The sequence below is a fragment of the Psammomys obesus genome, unplaced genomic scaffold, assembly GCF_907164565.1.
Source record: "Psammomys obesus unplaced genomic scaffold, mPsaObe1.curated_primary_1811, whole genome shotgun sequence".
Classification (NCBI taxonomy): Eukaryota; Metazoa; Chordata; class Mammalia; order Rodentia; family Muridae; genus Psammomys; species Psammomys obesus.
Window position 1 is genome coordinate 9,908,364 of NW_026591598.1, and position 15,513 is coordinate 9,923,876.

A 15,513-nucleotide genomic window follows, 5' to 3' on the forward strand; every position below is an offset into this window, starting at 1 on the left:
AGGAAGGAAGGAAGGAAGGAAGGAAGGAAGGAAGGAAGGAAGGAAGGGAGAAAGGAAAGAAGGAAGGAAAGAAGAAAAGAAGGAAGGAAGGAAGGAAGGGAGGGAGGGAGGAAGGAAAGAAGGAAGGAAAGAAGAAAGGAAGGAAGGAAGGGAGAAAGGAAAGAAGGAAGGAAGGAAGGAAGGAAGGAAGGAAGGAAGGAAGGAAGGAAGGAGGAAGGAAGGAAGGAAGGAAGGAAGGAAAGAAGGGAGAAATGAAAGAAGGAAGGAAGGAAGGAGGAAGGAAGGAAGGAAGGAAGGAAGGAAGGAAGGAAGGAAGGAAGGAATTTAAGTAACTAAAATGCCCAGAAAATGCCATGAGGCTGGGTTGTAGTCACAGCAGACAAACTCATGCAGCACACTGTATAATGATGAATCAAAACCTGACATTGAACAAATTGACAAAGGACCGAGACACGGAGCAAATGAATGAGCCAAGGAGTAAAGAATCAGTGAGCAAACAAAACCAGTGAACATGAAGGAAAGCATGCTGAAGCATGAGTAGATGAATGAGCCAATGACTGAATGCAGGAATGAAGAAGCTGCTGATCCACTGAAGAACCAAGAATGTAAAGGAGCAAGGGAGGACAGGATGAAGACAAACATGGCATGTGGAATGACCTGGCCAAGGTGTGGAGTGGGGAATAAGCTAGCGTTGAGGAGCAGGAGAAAGAAAACCAAAAGGCAAGCAGATGGAGGTAGGGTGTGAGACTCAGTGTTTTGGATGCTTTCTTGTTGCTGTGATAAAACGCCCTGACAAAGGCAACTTAAGAGACAAAGGACTTATGTTGGCTCAGAGACTCAGAGGGGAAGACATGGCAGCAGTGTGAGAATGCATGGGACAGAGCCAGACCATGCTGATTAGTTTTTATTGTCAACTTGATACAACCTGAGGTGATCTGGGAACCTCAGCTGAGGAATTGCTTAGATTGGATTGGACTGTGGCCATTTCTATTACAGTTTGTCTTTATTATTGATGTGGGAGGTTCCAGCCCACTGTGGGCAACACCATTCCTAGGCAGCTAGGTTTGGGATGCATAAGAAAGCTAGCCAAGCATGAACCAGTAAGAGGGCCAGCAAGCACCATTCCTCCTGTCTGCTTCAAGCCAGGCTCTGTCGCTCTGTTTAAGCTCCTGCCCAGACCTGCTTCAATGATGGCCTGTGACCCGAACATGTCAGCTGAAATAAACCCTTTGCACCCACCCTCAGGAAACATATAAAGGACAGGAAGTAGGGCTAGGATCCTCATCCCCCATCCAGAAACTCACTTCATCCAGCAAGGCTCCACTTCCTGAAGGTTCTACAACCTTCCCAAACTAGTGCCTCTAGTTAAGGATCAAGTGTTCAAACATGTGAGAGTGAGCTTCTGGGGGAGGGGGACATTTTACAGTCAAGCCACAGCACACAATAAGCAGGTGGCTCACTGACCACAGCACGAAGGAAGCATTCTGATCACTGTACCAATGAACGGATAAATGGCTCCGTGTATCCTGAGTGGACATGAGGAAAAGCAGGTGTGAGCAGGAAGCCCTGCTTCTTGACAAATGAGCATTGCCCAATCAGAGAAGGTATCTCAGGGGACAACACCTTGGAGATGAAAAGGATAAGACCGAACAAATACCACCCACTGAGTGAGCACACCGTGCGCTCCCCAGGATTAACTCTGAAGCTAAATGGAACCGACTGCATTGTTTTCCCAATTAGGTCGAAGATAATTAGCTATTTTGTAGCAAACCCTTGGCATGATTTTAATAATCACTGTTTAAATAACACAGTTCCACTGTCTTTCTACAAATTAACCTCGGAGAGATGTGATTAGTACAGACATGGGAAGGCTTGTTTTGTGGCCTGGCATGGGAAAGAGGTGGATGCTGTCTCTGTGGTCAACCAGGAAGACCCTCAAGGCTGGGGACAGAGCTCAGGTTGGGATGATTCAGAAGACTGGGATCCAGGAGACTAGGAAAGGTTCTTCTCCACTTAATCACCATGCCCTCATTCTTAATAAAGTAGGATAGTTCCAACGATGTGAAGGGGGCCCTCGGATGGAGTCATGATCACCCCACATGGAGGTTGGGAATCATCAAGGCTCCTACTCTGAACATTCTAGTTGTGCCTTTTGTGCAGCATGTGGCTCAAAGTAGGTATCCAGGAGAAGATGTTTGTGTGTCTCCAAGGCTTAGGACACATCGTGGAAGGCTGAGCAGAAAGAATATAAGAACTGGTGCCCAGCAGTGGTGGCACACGCCTTTAATCCCAGCGCTCGGTTGGCAGAGGTAGGTGCATCTTTGTGAGTTTGAGACCAGCCTGGTCTATAGATTGAGTTTCAAGGCAGCCATGGCCTCATAGAGAAACCCTGTCTCAACACACACACACCTTACCACCACCAAAAACAAACAAACAAACAAACAAAAACCCCAAAACTATAAGAGCTGGTGAACAGAGAGGACAGCTGTACAATACTGTTCTCTGGCCATGTCATGACTTCTTCACTCATCAATTCATACAAGTTAAGAAGCTTGACTGCATAAGATCAAGCAGGTCATGATCCCAACATGGATGGGTGAGGGGCTCTTTGGAAGTCCCACCCCTCTCTGAGGAGCTGTTGACAGCGGATGGCTACCGAGAGGAGTCTCGCTTGCCTTTGGAGAATGTGGCCACCAATGCCCCAGTGGGTGGCCTTAAGCCCATTGCCCATGATCAGCACCGGCTGGACTCAGTAAGTACATTGGTGGGTCCTCAGTGTGTGAGGGGGGGAGGGCTGTAGTGTGGCAGTTGAAAATAAATATTGTATACATGCATGGAATTTTCAGAGAATAAATAAAATATTATCTTTTTAAAAAGACTAATTGAGGGATTGGTGCTTATTCCTATAATGTGTGCTTCCTAAATTGCCTTTAAGCTGAGCCTTGCTTGACAGACAAGCCACGCATCCCCACACATCCCTCTGGCCCCTGATCCTCTGGTGTCTATGGTCACTCTACCTGCCTGGATCTTGGGCAGTTTGACTCCATTATATTCTTGTGTCTGCCTGACTCTCTGCCTCCGCCTGATGCCTTCTTCTTTATTAAAAAAAAAAAATCTATTGCCCTGTGTGGAATAAGGCTTGGTGGGCTCCCGGAGGTGAGAGGTGGCTGAATCAGAACCTGGGGAAAGTGCACCCCAGGCTCCATGCAGACCCCCGTTCCCAATGCAAAGAGGTCAGCCACCTTACTCCCTGACAGGGTCCAGTCTCATCGTGCAGGCCGAGAGCTGAACTTCCAGGCTCTGCTGCACAGGAAAAAGTCTGCTGCTTCCAGAGGGAAGGCAGGATGGAGAAGGGCCGGCGCCTGGCAGGGACCTGGGAAATCCTCCTCTTGACTTGGCTGCATTCTTCAAATCGGCCTTGATCTGCACAAATTGCTCTTAGAGCAAAGAGCTCTAAAAAGAAATGAGAGAGAAGTGGAGGTGCGGACTCTGGAATGTGAGCCAGCTCCTTTTAGATGGAGAGTGTGGGCAGGCACGGTGCACTGTCTGGCGTGGTGCGCTTTTCCCGCTGCAGAGCAGACTCTCGGGTTAAGGGATTGAAGGCTTGAGGATATCACTCTCCACGGTGCCAGGAGCTTGGATTTGCAGAGGTCTGAACCCAGAAGAGTGTGGCCTTCAGGGATCTGGAAACAAATCCTCACTCAGTCCCCTTCAAAGACAGAGACCAGAAGGGCACAGGTCGACTTCAGAGAATGAACCAGCTCGTCTCCTGGGAAGGCGGGATGAAGATGACCTAACATTATTTAAGAGCTCGATTGATCAGTTTGGGGAATGTTGCAACTAACAGCTGTGTGAGTTCTTTTCTTTCTTTCCTTGTTCCCCTCACTCCCCCTCCTCTTCTTTTTCTCTTTCCTGTTCTCCTTTGAACTACTAAAAGCGATGTAGCCTGGGCTGACTCTGGGCTTTGGACCATCCTGCTTCTGTCTCCTGCATCCTGAGAGACATGCCTACCTTATGTACTACCAGGGCTCAAACCCAAAGCTTCATTCATGACAGGCAAGCACTCTACCAGTGCAAAACAAGTCCCAGCCCCAGCTGGGAGGTTTCAATACTTCCCCCTCCCATTAACTTACTTCATCCTCACGGTGGTGGTTCCCTCTGTACAACCAGGGTTTTCCACAGGCTTCATCATATGCTGTGTCCCCGGTAACATTGTGTGTGATGGTTGGAACCATGACAGAATTCAAAACCACCTAGGAGACGGGGCTCTAGACATGCCTGGGAGTGGTTTTCTAGTTGAGGTAACAGAGAGAAAACCCACCTTAACTGCTGGGGTGGCCTGGTGTATGAAAAAGAGGAAGCTGGGCTCTAGTGTTCATCTCTGCTTCCTAACCACAAGTGCAAAGTGACAGTCACCTCATGCTTCTGCACCCCTGAACTGTGAGTCAGAATAAACTCTAGGTGTCTCATCACCGCAACAAGAAAAGTAACAAAGACACCACGTGAGGGTTCAGTTCTGTGTCCTCACCAACACTTGTTATCTTTAGACTTTCCAATTTTAGCCTTCGTAGCAGGGACCTGATGGCATCACCTGGTGGCTTTAATCACATTCCTTTGATGACGAAGGGTGTGGAGAGCCTTCTCCAGCACTCGTGGGCCATTCATACATCTTCTTCCTTGATGACTTTTTAATGAAAAACACATTTGCATCCAAACCGAAATTATATTGTCAGCAGTTAATTATCACTTGTCAAACAAGCGTGCGCCCAGATTGTGGGTTTAATTTCCACATCGGGTTGCAAACGCCTCGTTCCCCTCATTTGACAAGACCTCCGCAAGCAGGCACACTCATTGTTGGAAAGGGTGCTTTTTTAAAAGTGGTTTTTAAAAAATAAGTAGGTTTCCTTGGTGTCTGAGTCAGAACCCAGCAAGTAGCGGAGACCCATTCATTACAGCACGGCAAAGGGAAACCGCACATACAGCGGCACTGCACTGGGCAGGAGGTGTCGCATGGGACTTCCAGAAGACCAGGACTTCTGCACATCCAGACCCTCTTCAGATACCCCCAGAGAGCCCCCCGCCTCTCCCCCTTTCCTAGACTCACGGCAGCTTCTCTGTTCATTTCTTCTTCACCTGGTCGTGTCCCCTTGCTGGTAAGAATTTTAACTGACCAGGCAGGGTTGACTATATTCTAAAGAGACACTCAAAAACCAAGGGCCTGAAATCCCCCCTTCACTCCCACCCTACCCAGGAATCCCATGCTGAAATCTGAAGCCTGGATAGGCCACAACTCCCCAGAAAACCCTGTCTGAAGGAAAGGGATTTACAACCTTACAGAGATGATCATTGGATGATAATGGGCCTGGGACCAACACTGCTTGGAGATGCATATTCCTATTCCTCTTAAACTTTAATCTCAAAGAAACTAATCAAAAAGGAGGACTCTGGCTAAGATGCCATTCAGAAAGGCAAAGAGAATGGACATCAGAAGAGGGAGAAAACAGGCAACAGGACAGGAGCCTGCCATAGAAGGCCTCTGCAGGGTATCAAAGCAGATGCTGAAACTTACAGGCAACCTTTGGGCAGAGTGCATGGAATCTTATGGAAGAAGTGGGAGATAGTAAGACCTGGAGAAGACAGGAGCTCCACAAGGAGAGCAACAGAACTAAAAAATCTGGGCACAGGGGTCTTTTCTGAGACTCATACTCCAACCAAGAACCATTCATGGAGATAACCTAGAACCCCTGTACAGATATAGCCTATGGCAGTTCAGTGTCCAAGTGGGTTCCATAGTAATGGGAACAGGGATTGTCTCTACATGAACTGATTGGCCTGCTCTTTGATCACTGCCCCCTGAGGGGGAGCAGCCTTACCAGGCCACAGAAGAAGACAATGCAGCCACTCCTGATAAGACCTGATAGACTAGGATCAGAAGGAAGGGGAGGGGCATGGGTGGAGAAGAGGGAGGGAGAGTGGGATTGGGAGGGGAGGGGAGAGGGAACTATAGGGGAGATACAAAGTGAATAAATTGTAATTAATAAAAATAAAAATTTTTAAAAAATTAAAAAAGCCAATCTTAATCTCACGCAGGACTCTGAAGATAGACTTGGGGGGGGGGGGCGGCAGTTCCCACTGGTCCACCGGATCTCTTTGTCCCCCTTCCCAATGTGGCCAAGTTGGATAAATCTCCTTTTTAAAAATTTTGACTCTTGTCCAGGACAGGTGGCCAAACCTGGCTTCTTGGGCTACAGACTGTGACCCCAAGTTAGGTAACGGAATGAGAGAACCTCCTCCATTGCACCCACACATGCTCAGGTGGAGGACAGCCGAGGCAGTGTTTCCTGATGGGCTGTGCTTTTTGTCTCCTAACTGGCCCACACCCTGGCAAGTCCTTTACCTCTCAGATGTGACCATTTGTCACAGAGGCTGAGTTCTCTCTGCCAATGGTTGTGTTCAGGTGATGTCACAGGTAGATCTCTTCGCTCTCAGACTATGGGGCCTAGGGCCATCAGGAGAAGAAGGACAGAGACAAGGAGGAGAGGGTGGGGTGGGCAGGGGCTAGAACACTGTATTTCAGATCTCTGGGAGGACTGGGTGCCAGGTGCAGAGGATGGTGAGCAAAGGTGATGCTTGGTCTTGGCCTGCAGGCCTCAGAGGACATGGCCAACTTTACCTCTGTGGCTTGTGGGACAAGACCATGTGTCAGGGTTGTTCTGCTCTCCCTAAAGGCCCCTCACGGCCTACCTCCCGATTCTCCTGGACACCGTCCACTCTCATCCATTCTCTCTCAGAACAAGCAACAGGTGAGTTTTCTTGCCTTTACTCTTGCTTTCAGCCTAATAGTCCCACACAGATGACTTTCCCAAAGTCCTTCCTGATGTTGGGACATCTGGGAATCAAGTGCATCTCTCCCTGTAAACTCAGGTCCTGGTCCTTTCCTGTATCCTGGCAAGCTGCAGCCACACGGGGTGAATGATTGCCTGCCCTGCCTCTCTCTGTGCCATGCTGCCTCATGCCTCAGCCTTGCAGATGAGTGTTGCCCTGGTGAGAGGGCCATGCTTCCTCTTTCCGTGCTACTCGCTGATGATTGAGTAGGACAGGATGTGTTATGGTCACTTTCCACAAGGGTAAAATTTGGGCCAGGAAGGGATGGTCCAGATAACAGCATATCAGTGCAGGGTATCCCTGACCCCAGACCTGTGTTTCTTCAGCAACACCCCTTAGAGACACGCCTGTGACTCTAGTGACTATGCCAAGAACAACCAACGACCTGGTGGTTCCCACTAACCACGATTATTCACGCCACAAACCCCAGCTGCGAGCAGCTTTTAAGACTTGGGGCCATTTCCCCCATTGTCTTCCTAGAGACAACTCTAACAAAATAAAAACCTAGAAGACAATTAAAGAATAAATAGTAATTGTGGTATTACTTACAATAGTTTAAAAAAAAGATGAGGCCATCTGAATTACATCAATAGAACAGTTATTAAATAAACTATATCCATTAATGAAATGGATCATTTCCAAAGCATGTCAGGAAACAGGGCTGGTCAGAGCAGAGAGTGAGGTTGGAGGTCTCAAGTCTGAATCTGCACAAGTGTAGGACCAGAATCCAGTCTTCCTTCAGACACATAAGAGGACCTGCAGCCCCTGGACCTTTGTCCCACGGGTGACCAGGACCTCTGTGTTGGCCAATGAAATGAAGGTGAGTGGAGCTGGAGCATCCCTTCCAGGTAGGGGCACCTGGGAGTCAGGGCCTAACACTCCCGACTCCCTTCCCCGTGGCAGAGACTGCTCTACACAATGAGATAGTGACACCCCAACCATTGCCCTCGGGAAAACCCCTGTGTCGCTGAGAAGACAGCTCCCACTCCTACCCCCCATTACTGCAGGCAGCATGTGGGGACCGGCCATGCTGCTTCTGGGGGCTGTTTGTTACTGCAGCATGCCCACACCTTTCCTGACTGTCATGTCCACGCGAAGGTGGTGGGGAGAATGGGTGCTTGCCCTGAATGGAAAGAGAAAGAGAAGAGAGCTCCTGGCCTACAGACAGAGCTCCTGTCCTGACCCAGTGGATCAGGCAGAATTTTGCACCTGTGTTTGCGTTCTGCCATTGCTTGCTTCCTGATACAGATATGTCCCTCACATTGAGAGGGATAACTCCCATCCTCCCATGCAGGTCAGCCATCCTCCTACCACATGCTCCCTCCTCCCTGGCTCCTGGGACACTCCCCCTCTGTCCTGCCCCATTAGCTCTTTATTACACATCGTTTCTTCCCTAATGGTCTGCCCTGCATAATTTAGCACTGCCATGAATTATCTTGTTCCCAAATGCCTCCTGTAATGTCTTTGGCCTGTTTCTTCGTTTCCAAATGAGGTGGTGGCAGAAGGGGTGCCTTCTGAGGCCTCTCTGTGCCGTGAACCCCCCAGGTGAGAATAGCAAACCCTGATTCTTGCCAGGCTTTCACAGATGCATGCTAAGTATATCATCTATGGCGTTTACTCTCCCACACATATATCCCGTAGACAAGAGTTTTCAACCTTTCCACCATGCCCCAGCCAAGAAACGAAAGAACCAGGGCTGGAAACAGTGTTATTTCAACATCCCTGGTGCTGTAGCTGCCACCTCTCCCGTGTGACAGATGATGCTGAAGTCCAGAGATGTTTGTGCACTCACTCAGAGTCACACAGCTCCGAAGAGGCGGTTTCTAACACAGGCAGCGTGTTCCCAAGTTCCTCCTCATTTTCCTTGGTCCAGTGTCAGCCCTCCGCTGGGCCTGGACCCTGTGCTAGGGACTCAGTGCTCTAACACAGGACATAATGTTTTCATCCAGCAGAAAAAAATAACAGCAATAGTGATCATGCCAGTTTGCTGTTCCTGTGTGCCCACAGCTAAACTGGTAAAACAGTTCATACTCAGCAGGTCCCAAGGTCTCCACAGCATCCTGCACAGTAGACACTGACACAGCCTCCCTAACCCCTGGCCCCCATCACGGAGGAGGACCCAAGACACATGGAAGCCATGCTTTGTCAAGTTTCTTCCGCAGTTCATCAGTGTTCAGAATTCACTTCCATGTGATCAGGATGGTACAGGGAAGCTGAGAAAGATGAGTTGTGTCACAATGCAGCTGGCTGCAGGTACCAGCCTATTCTTTGGCTCCTGGCTCTACTAGTGAGAAGCCCAGGAGCAGAGCTACCCACCCAGGTACTCCTTAGTCAGGGAACCACTGGCCCCAACACAGAGAATAGTAGTTAACTCAATCCCTTCTCCAACTTATAATACACACAGCTTCCCACACTTAATTCTGGTCTGACCCCAGAGAAATCTTCAAGTCACACGTAAGGGACTGAGCTCAGAGGAGTTAAACAACCTTCCCCAGGTGTCCCAGCAAAGAAGTAGAAGAACCAGTCATGGAACATCAGCCTGTCTATTTTAAGGATGCCTTAACTTCAGATGGAAGGCAGGAGGTGTATTACATTGGGAGAGAGGTTTTGTATTTGTTTCAACAGGAGAAGAAAATCTGTGGATTCCACACAAATTAATACAAATCAGATATTTGTATCAGACCAGGGGGAGACACCCTGAAGATTTGTACTGCAGACGAACAGAAAGAAATGAAGAATACACAAAACAGGTAAGCTGTATTGCTCGTCCAGCTCCATGGGAACATCTCTGAGATGGCTGAGACATGAGAACATGTCTCTGCACAGCCAATAAACCTTGTTGGCCACAGAGTCCTCAGGATTTATCATGCCATCCTTTTATACTGCATGGATAGAAATTTACATTACAGTTTGGTTATATAGTCCAGACTGGCTAATGAAGAAAGACAGATGCCTTTCACCTGATCAAAGAGCAGAGAATCATCTTTAGCTAAATTGTGCACACTGTACATTCTATACTTGCTTTTGCAAAATGGTATATTACCTGTGAACGTTTACATTTACAGAACAAAAGGACCAGACACAGATGAAGTTAAAGCATCCCTAACAAGATCCACCCTCAAGGATGTTGAGAAGGATGCTGAGATGCTGAGGTGCTAAGATCTACTTATTCTAGCATCCTGCTAGGTCTGGCCTCACAGACTGCCTTAGCTGACTGTTTCATTAGAGTTTGCTCCCAGGACAGCTTCAAAGTGGCTGACCCCAGTTGTTCTCAGCCTTACAGACTGCTTCAGCCAGAACTTCAGCTAAACCCTGTGCTTTCCTGTCACACAGAGCACGGGCAGTTAGAGAAACAGCCAGCTCTTTCAGAAGTTGGCTTTTATCCCAATTTTCATAGGGCCCCCAAAAGAGAACAATGCCCCATTCCCAAAATGTAGGAATGTATGTAGGGCAAAAAATGCTACTGTGTATACATGTTTCAACTCTTATATAAGGTATTGACCTATGCAACTCATTTAACAATGCAACTGAAAGTTTAGTCCTTTTGAAAGCTGCTATTACAAACTGTTTAGGATAATTAAATAATGCAAGTTAGTCAGTCAATCAAACTCGTGGTCATGTTAGATACTAGTTTAGTTAATTACAGAACTATGCTTCCTAGACTGAACAGATAGTAATAGCTAGAAATGAGCAATGTTTGCCTATTCAGGTATACTATAGATAGATGGTCTTCAAAAACCTCAGAGATCCACAGAATATGTCATTTAAAGATGTTTTATTAATAGAAGGTTTTTTTGACAGTGAGACATGTCAGCTCCTGGCAGCACCCCCATTCTATTTCAAAGATGATGGGCATTGAAGAACCTCCATATGGAGTTTGCTTCAAAAGTGGCAAGCTAGCCACAGAGTAAAAACTTCCCTCTCTTCAACTGCAGACAGCATGCTATCCAAGCTGTGAACAAGCAGGACGGGGAAGAAGTCAATTGCCAAGCTTTGCCAAGACAAGGTAGGCAGTTCTTCATAATTCCTGCTTCACAGAAAAGTCTGTCATATATTACACCAGAAGGTAGAAGATGATGTCCCAATATTGCTGAGGAATATTGGGTGGCTGTCCAGAAAGCCAGCTGTCACTGACATTTCTATAGTTTTGGAAGTTGCCTTCTCTGTACTTCCTGTCCATTCAGATAATATCTATCCTTCTCAGGCCTCTGACGGGGTTCAAGGCTAGATAGTTATAGCATCATATAAAAGGTTAAGTCGTAAAAGACCTAAGAAGGTATTTTAGGGTCTCAGGAGATGTTTTAAGGGTGGTAAATGCAAGTTATGAAGGTTGGAGGACATGAAATAAGTTGTAAGAAGCTGTTTTAAGACTGATAAATGAAAGTTAGAAAGCCTAAGAGGGTGTTTCATGAAGGTTGGAGGGCGTTGTAAACAGGTGTTTTACGATTGGTAATTGAAAGTTAGAGGATATAAAGGCCTGGATGGTAATAAGAAAGTGATTTATGTACAGAATTTTGGACTCACCAAGATAGCTAGATAATAGAATACTTTCTCCAAGATTGCCAAATACAAAATGGATTGGACATTGGGAATGTAATTCTTACATGATAGTTTTTCTAATTGTTCTTATTGTATTTAATTTATTGATATTGGCAAAAAAGCCATTTCTTGGCCTAAGAGGAACATTGTATTAAGGTTCTCTATATAGTCAACTGTTAATTGCTGAACTGTCAGTGAGTTAAATGCTAACAGATTCTGGTATTGTCGCTGCTGTTGAGGAATCTCCTGTCTCGATGTTGTGTGAAAATTACTCCCCAGTTATCTCTGATTGGTTAATAAAGAAGCTGAAGGGCCTATGACTGGGCAGAGGAGACAGTAGGCAGGGATTATTGAGATGTCACACATAGTGTTGGGGATACACAAATTGTGGACCTGGATGTCTACCCTAACATGGGGGAGTATGCTGTGAATGGGAGCTGGGGCTCACAGAAGACCTCTCAGCTTAGTCCAAGAGGCTAAAACAAAGCTGGATGCAAGACGCTGCCACCCTGAGGGTTAGAGATGGCAGCCAGAAGGATGGCCTGTGGTCTGAAGAACTTTCTCCCCTTACGTCATTTTACATAAGTACTTGGTCACGTCCATGTAAAACTAACATAGGAAACTGGTAACAGGAGTTGGATTGCTGAGGATAACGCTGACCATGTGGTTCATAAGCCTTTGGAACTGGCTCGGGGGGAAGGGGGAATGTTTGGAGACCAGACTAGAGAAGCCCCAGGATACTAGAAGCAGGATTTAGTAGGCGAGTCTGTTGGTTGCTCAGAACACCAGAATGCTGAGAGGGGTGGGTAGTGAGGACTGTGCCCATGAGGCTTCAGAGGGAAATGAGTGTGACCCGAGGCCATTCGTGTTACACTGCGGCAAAGGACCCACCTGACACTCTGTCTATGTCCTAAGATTTTACACAGGGCTGAGTCTAAGGATAAAAAACTAATTTGGTAGAGAAAAAGCCAAGGAAAGCCAGGTCTTGACCTTGGTGTGGTGTGGTTTAAGTGAAAATGGCCCCATAGGCTCGCAGGAAGTGGCACTATTAGGAGGTGTGGCCTTGTTGGAGAAAGTGTGCCACTGAGGGTGGGCTTTCAAGTCTCAGATCAGCAGGCCAGGCCCAGCATCCCTCTTTCTTCCTTCTGCCTGCCAACCCAGCACAATGTCTGCCTATATGCCAATGATAATAATGGACTAAACCCCTGAACCTGTAAGCCAGCACCAATTAGATGTTTTCTTTATAAGAGTTGCCATGGTCAATTTTCCCAGGCTCCAGCTCTACCTGCAATCCTAGAGACCTACTGCCATCAGGGACCACCAGGCCTGCCAACACCAGGGAAAACCAGATGGCTAAAGGCCAGCATAAAAACACACTCAACAAAACCAAGAGCAATATGACAACACCATAAACCAGCTATCCTACTAGAGCAAGCCCTGAATATCCTAACACACCTGAAAAGCAAGAAAATGATCTTAAATCTAGACTTCTGAAGATGATAGAGACCTTTAAAGAGGAAATAAATAAATTCCTCAATAAAGAGAAAATACAATCAGACAGGTGAAGGAAATGAATAAAGAAATACAGGAAAATACAAGCAAACAGGAGAAGGAAATGAATAAAACTGTTCAAGACCTTAAAATGGAAGATGATATATATATATAAAAAGGAAATCCCAGAGATGGAAAACCTAAGAAAGAGAACAAGAAATATAGACACAAGGATTACCAATAAAATACAAGAGATGGAAGAGAGAATCTCAGGCTTAGAAGATATGATAGAAGACATTGATACATCAGTTAAAGAAAATGATAAATCTAAAAGGTCTCTAACACAAAATGTCCAGGAAATGTGGGACACTATGAAAAGACCAAACCTAAGAATAATAGGAATAGAAGAGGGAGAAGAAACATCTTCAACAAAATCATAGAAGAAAATTTCTCTAAAGAAAAAGATGCCTATAAACATATAAGAAGCTTAGGGAGGGGCTGGAGAGATGGCTCAGTGGTTAAGAGCATTGTCTGTTCTTCCTAAAGGACCAAGGTTCAATTCCCAGCACCTACATGGCAGCTCACAACTGTCTGTAACGCCAATTCCAAAGCATCTGACACCTTCATATTAATGAACATTAAATAAATTATTTTAAAAAAAAGCTTAGGGAACACCAAATAAATTGTACCTCCCCCCACACAAAAAAAAAAGAAAAAGAAAATCCTCCCGCCACATAATAATCAAAACACTAAATGTACAGAACAAAGCCACATAGGATAAGGGCCAAGTAACATATAAAGGCAGATCCATTAGAATTACACCAGACTTCTCAACATAGGCTTTAAAAGCCAGAAGGGACTGGGCAGATACCATGCAGACCCTAAGAGACTACAGATGCCAGCCCAGATACCTATATCCAGCAAAACTTTCATGTATCACAGATGGAGAAACAAGATATTCTACGACAAACCAAATTTAAACAATATCTTTTTACTCACCCTGCCCTACAGAGGGCACTAGAAGGAAAACTCCAACACCCAAGAAAGTCACACATACACACACACACACACACACACACACACACATACACACACACACACAAACACACCACCACCAACAACAACAACACCATCATCAAAATTACTAACAATCATTGGTCATTAAAACCTCTCAACATCAATGGACTCAATTCCTTAATAAAAAGACATAGGCTAACAAAGTGAGTGCAAAAACAGTATCCATCATTCTGCTGTATATAAAAACACACCTCAGCAACAAAAATAAGCTTTGCCTCAGAGTAAAGGGTAGAAAAGGTTTTCTAAACAAATGAACCCAAGAAACAAGCAGGAGTAGCCATTCTAATATCTAATAAAATACACTTTCAGCCAATAGGGGATACAAATTAGACAGGAAGAAGTCAAAGTATCTCTACTCAAAGATGGTATGATAATATACATAAGCAACCCCTAAAATTCTACCAGAGAACTCCTACAGCTAATAAACACCTTCAGCAAAATGACTGGATACAAAATTAATTCCAAAAAATCAGTAGCCCTCTCTTACACAAATGATAAACAGGATAAGAAAGAAATTAGGGAAACAATGCCCTTCACAATAGGCTAAAACAATATAAAATATCTTGCTGTAACTCTAACCAAGCAAGTGAAAGACCTATATGACAAGAACTTCAAGTCTCTAAAGAACAAAATTGAAGAAAATGGAAAAATCTCTCATGCTAATGGACTGACAGGATTAACATAGTAAAAATGACTGTCTTACCAAAAGCAATCTACAGATTCAATTCAATTCCCATCAAAATACCAAAACAATTCTTTACGGACCTTGAAAGAGCAACTTCCAACTTGCATGGCAAAAACAAACAAACAAACAAACAAAAAACAAAAGAGCTAAAACAATTCTGTGCAATAAAAGAACTGGAGGTATCACCATCGCTGATTTCAAGTTGTACTAGAAAGCAATGGTAATAAAAACTGCATGGCATTGCCATAAAAACAGACAGGTTTATCAATGGAATCAAATTGAAGACCCAGAAATGAACCCCATACCTGTGGACACTTGATTTTTGACAAAGAATCCCCAAAAACATACAATGAAAAAAAGAAAGCATCTTCAACAAATGGCGCTGGTCTAACTAGATGTCTGCATGAAGAAGTATGCAAATAGACCCATATTTATCACCATGCATACAACTCAAGTTCAAGTGGATCAAAGACCTCAACATAAAACTGATACACTAAATCTAATAGAAGAAAATGTGGGGAATAGCCTTGAACTCATTGGTATAGGAGACAACTTCCTGAACAGAACACCAACAGCTCAGGCTCTAAGATCAGCAATTAATAAACAGGACCTTGCCTGTCATGGAGGTGCACTCCTGTAATCCTAGAACTCTGAGAGGCAGAGGCAGGCAGATCTCTGTGAGTTCCAGGCCAGCCTGGTCTGCAAGGTAAGTCCAGGACAGCCAAGGCTGCACAGAGAAACTCTGTCTTAAAAAATACATAGATAGGTAGATAGATAGATAGATAGATAGATAGATAGATAGATAGATAGATAGATAGATAGATAGATAGATAGAT